This window comes from Nelumbo lutea, chromosome 2 (genome assembly GCF_056320005.1).
Source record: "Nelumbo lutea isolate HS-2025 chromosome 2, American lotus-T2T, whole genome shotgun sequence".
NCBI classification, from domain to species: Eukaryota; Viridiplantae; Streptophyta; class Magnoliopsida; order Proteales; family Nelumbonaceae; genus Nelumbo; species Nelumbo lutea.
This window is the reverse complement of record NC_142685.1, coordinates 25,897,130-25,903,147: the sequence shown is the minus strand read 5'-3', so window position 1 is coordinate 25,903,147 and position 6,018 is coordinate 25,897,130.

Here is a 6,018-nt window from a genome sequence, read left to right as displayed (position 1 = left end):
TGTCACGCTGAGACCTTGCCTGCCTGGCCATCGCGACGCGAGCAACGTAAGCAGCCACCTCAACAGCCCGGGTATTTGCCTCTGCAGCACGGAAAACTTCTTCAGCAGCGTGAGCGGCAGCCTCTACAGCTCGCGCCTGTCGCAAGCTCCTCTCCACTTGGGCCGCCAAGGCATGAATTGAAGAATTCACCTACCAAAAGAAACAAGTGAGCAATGACAGCAGAAGCAACAAAAAATGAAAAAAGAAAACCGAATCTAACTTACCACCATGGCATGTGTTACGGCGCGCGCAAGCGACCTGATTCAAGGGAAGATCAGTCCACGCCGCGACCTCCTCTGGGAAAGTAGTGTCCCTACTCTTCTGAAGAGCGTAGTTCGGCGTCAACACGCTCCTAAACTCCCCTTGAGCTCCCGAGCCCGAGGGCCCAGCCCGCGTATGAGCGGACCCGGAGTGAGTAGGAGCACTTGAGTATGCAGGAGCGCCCGTATGAGTGGTCTCGGCGTAAGGCGCCCCGGCAGTTTCGTGCATCGATGGAGTCACTTCGGGTTTCCTAGGCAGATCCTCTAGCGTATGGTCTGGAACTTGGGGCTCCTCATCCAGGGGCAGCTCGGTACGAGTTCGCTTGGTGACCCGCTTCCTCCTCTTCATACCTTGGAACAAACGCCCCCCACGAGTTCTCTCCGCATCCATCACACTTGCAGAAACGAGTTCGACATCAGAAAAAAAAATGAAAAGAACAGAGCAAGCAAGAAAACCGCATAGCTAGAAACCTACCCGAACTCAGGCCGGCTGCAATAAGCTTGGCCTCCGTTAAGTAGTGGTGGCACTTTAAACCTTGTCGTGCCCATTGCCGGAGGCCCTTCACCGTCTCTTTATCGAGAGTCACGCCTGAATCAGGAGCGGCCTCACCCCACCTGGTCTGAAAGGGCCATCCTTGTGCACTTTGCACGCCGAAGTAGTCCCGTTTCCACGCCGGGACCTTATTAGGAAGATCGTGCAGAAGCTTAAAACCCTGGCGAGGAGAAAGGTAATATGCCCGTCTCCCCCCAGGAAGAGAACCCGCCTGTCTCTTGAGCATCAAGATAGAGGAGAATATCTCTAAGTCTAAGGGGAAGTTTTACTCGCAAAAAAGGGAAACTGTCCCCACCAGGTTCCGAATAGAGTTCGGATGAAGTTAGCCAATGGTGACACCGAAGTGGTTTATGACTTCGATGAGAAGGGGATGGAAAGGAAGTCGCAACCCCGCAGCGAGCTGCTCTCGAAAAATCACGATCTGGTCAGGACCGTGTTCCCAAGGAAAGCTACCCGAAGGAATAAAATATGTATACCCCCCCAGGAAGGTTGTAAGACATAAGTATGGATTGAAGCCCCTTAGGCGTCATGGTCGAAGGACCAAACCTGTCTAGCATCCGACCTCGGTGGGAGGTAGACGCCAAACTGCCCGAAGCGACTCGGCCTACTGGTTCATAGTCCTCAAGCTCCACCTCAGGATCACTGAGGCAGTCGGGGGACACGGCTCGGTTGGTGAGACCTACGTCGGCCCTACTCGAAGAATCGTCTGAGCTATCAAAGCTAGACATTGGGGAAAAAGATGGATTCAGGAAAGTACTCACCGGAAAGTTCGAAGAACAAGCCAAAGAACCGTGAAGGCTATATAACCAGCCTTGACATGAGCTGGAAAAGACTTGGACGCGAGCTGAAAGGTTGGACGCGAGCTCAGTAGATAAACTGCAGAAGTGACAAACCGACTGGGGTCCCCCACTATTTATAGCTACAATAACCAAGAATCGATCGTGTAGATCGAAGACGATCCAACGACCCACATTCTTACTGACCGCACGACCCTTAAGGTCGAGACGTGATTGGCGCACATCTTTCCGAAAAAAAGTGAAACGTTAGCGCACGTCTTTTTGAAACCGACATCGCTTTGACACGTGTCTTTTCGAAACTGACGCGCCGCACGTCTCCCTAACAGTCGCCCGCGCACGTACAACAGTGGCGCGCCTTTTTGAAATGACCCACTGTCATGTTCCAGCGGCGCGAATTGGTTTGAAATTTAAAACGCACGCTGTCACAACCATCAGCATTCTTGAGTGAGCACGTTTCCAGCCTTCTCGAAAACCGAAAGAACCCTAGCAAAAGCAACTCGCGCAATGAAGATTCGAAGGATGGGACAAATCCACCTACTACCTCGCGAAATTCCCTGCACCATGGCAAGACCCCTGGCGCAAGGAGTGGGGGGCAATTGATGAAGGAAGATTTGGCCCGACCTCTCTATTATGTGACATGTGGCATAAACAACAGCCCGACAAAAGGGGCCAAGCCAGGCTGGAACAAGGGGACACCAGCGAACTGAACTCCCTACGGGGGGCCCGAACTCACCCTTTGTAACAGCTCGGGATACACCTCACCGAACTGACCAACTTTGTAACAGCTCGGGATACACTTCGTCGAACTGACCCTTTGTAACAGCTCGGGATACACTTCGCCGAACTGACCCTTTGTAACAGCTCGGGATACACTTTGCCGAACTGACCCACTTTGTAACAACTTGGGATACACTTCGCCGAACTGACCCACTTTGTAACAGCTCGGGATACACTTCACCAAACTGACCCACTTTGTAACAGCTTGGGATACACTTTGCCGAACTGACCCACTTTGTAACAGTTCAGAATTCACCTCGCCGAACTAACCTGCCCTATAGATACCTCCGAGCTCAAGACCTCGCCTTGCTCAGCACTTCACATCACCTTCTGGGCACCAAAACCAAACAAGTCATACCATGCCTGACATTAAGGAAGTCCGTGCTCGAGGGTGCCGCGCCTGACTGACTTGGAATCTGACGTTTGGCGGTAGCACTCTAAATGGCCACCTGCCACCGCCACTGACACCGCCATCTCCAGTTAGAAAGATGGTTAGGTAGTGATGGTTCTGTCTCAGCAGAAAGGATGACGGCTGAATTGACAAGCACAAGGGTAATCATACCCGACCTGACAAGGGCCTCGGGGCGAGTGCATGAGGTGATTATAAGAGCCCCCTGCCCCCCGACAAACGAGGTATGCAAACTTTGCGCTATCTGGTATTACCTTGCTTTTGAAGGATTCTAACTTGAGCTTCGGAGCCTCTACACCGGGTTCCCCCCGGAGCTTTTCCATCTCCTCCATTTCAGGTTCCTTGCTACCCCGTTCAGAAGCAAGGCCGCAGACAGCTAAGACCGGCTGGATCGCGCTCCATCAAAAATGTTTTATATCATAAATCTAAAATTTAAATTTATTTTTTAAAAATTACACTATAATTTTTTAAATTAAATTAAATTTGTAAGTTTAAATCTTTTGAACCAACTGACCAAAGCAAAAATCGACCCAAACTGATACAACTTGAGTGGGTTGGATTTCACAAAAGTTCAATCGATTTTAGCTGACCAACTCCCCAACCTAACCAAGTCAATTTAGTTGGCCAAATAGCCTACAACCGAATCAAACCAAGTCACAAACACTCAAAATTTCAGCTAAATTAATAGTCCCATCTCTGATAAATAATTAAGAATAGCTTAATCTCCAATAATTATTGAAAATTTATAGTGAAAATACATAATTATTGAAAATAAATTGATAATTAAAAATATAATAAGTACTAAAAATATATTAACTTAGTCAATAAATAGTATAATATCAAATAATAATTTAATATCTAATAAAATTTAGTCAATAAGTTATAACAAAAATATAATAAATACAATAAGTATAATAAATTAAATTTAAAATTTTCAATAATAGTAGTTTAATCTCCAATAATTATTAAAAGTTTTCTGTTAAATAGCAAACCAAAATAAATTTATACATAATCATTGAAAATACATTTATCACAAAAACAATAAATAATTACTGAAATACAATAAATATTAATTTTACTATATATAAATACAGATTAAGAGCTCAAAATTATTATAAATAAATATTATTTTTTGAAAGTTATTTTCTTGAATTATTACTTGATATAGACGAAATTAGTTATTTATAATATTTTGTAAAAATATTAAATTATTATTAATTTCAATATTATGTTATAATTATTTTTCTAATTTTCAGGATTTTTTAAATTTATTACATAATTTCTTTATTTTAACTATTTAAAATCTAGTTATGTTACATATTTGTTATTTAAAATAATTGAATTTAGTTGTCCATAAAATCATAATTTATAATATTTTTACATAATTTCATTATTAATTTTGTAATGTATTAAATTATTATTAATTTCAATACTATGTTATAAATATTTTTCTAGTTTGAAGAATTTTTTTAAATTTATTACATAATTTCGTTATTTTAACTATTTAAAATCTAGTTATAATAGATATTTAGTTACTTAAACATTTAAATAATCTATAAAATATTAAATTTTTTTTGTTATTTGAATTTTATTTATTTAAAGCTATTACATATTATTAAATATTTAAAAAACATTTCAATTGATAGTCCAGAAAAACATAATTTAAATCATTAGCACATAATTTTGTTATAAAATTATTTTTTATGTTTTTAATAAATATTTTAAAGTTATTTTATAATATTTAATTTTTTTAATCTAAATTTTCTTTAGATAGAGATAGATAAAAAGTAGGGGAGAGGATAAATAGGAATTAGATATAATTTAGGAGATAAACTCTTTACTAAATTAGAGATAACTTTGGAGATAAATAGGAATTAGAGATAATTTTGGATAAAGTAGGGGATAGTGGGAGAGGTAGTTTAGGAGAAAATATTATTTAGGTTATTGGAAAAGTGCATAACATAGAGTAAAAAAATAAAAATTAAAACAAAAGGAAAAAAATTGACCGCTTTATTTTAATATATATATATATAAATTCCCTGAAATTTTGGCCTTCTAAATTTCTTCCACTTGCTGGTTCAATGACATGTGTCCCACCCCACTTTGTGGGATATTAGATCCTGAAATTTTCAACCACCTACCCAGATCTTCATCCATATCAAGGTCATTCTTAATTGTCTTAGAGACTATCTATTTTAGCAATTAAAATTAAAATATAGCACTAATACAAATAAAGAGATGTGCAAAGTCAATTTTACCCTTCGGTGTAGGTTGCTCCTTCGACCGTAGGATTTGGTCCCACACCCCGAGGTTTTTTCCATTGAGGGCCTCTAGTCACTCTTATCAACAACTAATCGAGTTGCACATAAAGTAGCCATGTTTGCTTTGTCTTATATTAGAACCTTCACCTGGTGCTGGTGCTGGTGCTTCACTCCCCAATTTATTTCTCCTGTGATTCTAAGGGTAACCAATATCATAAAAGTGGTAACCAATCAGTTAACATTCATCAAAATTCATGAGATTTGATTGGTCAAAGCACTTTCAATATCTTACTTATCCATCATCATACATTTTCTCTACAATGTAACAATGGTGAAGCCATTTAAAAATTCAAATGGTTGTGCTGCTAAACCATCACCGGAAGGAAATGAATGATGCCAAAGGGGAGCGTTTCTTGCTTTTCAAAGGTAAGGGCATTTGAGATTATGTTTATTTTTAACATTTAAAAAGAGAAAATAAGTTTGAAGTGATAAGACCTTGTCTCATGTCTTTTTTGAATCATACACATTTCAAACGTGATAAAATGGCGTTAACACCCTCATTAATATCATATATTTAATAATAATAAATATTAATATTTATTTAAATAATATTGTTAAATATTACATCATAATATAAAAATGTTACTTGATAATAGAAACAATGGCAAGTTATTGATTCCCTCACCTCCAAAAATTGTCATTATTTGCAATACTAATAGGTGGGGGAATCTCACACAATTCAAGGGGTAGGTGGGGGTTTTGCAAAATAGAATAAAAAAAATAAATAGAAAATTGTGAGGTGGGGTAGACCATAATTTTCACTAATAGTAAATATATTATTAATTAAATAATAGTAATTATTTAAATAAATTATTAAACATTATTTCATAATATAAAAAATATAATTTAATAATAATAACA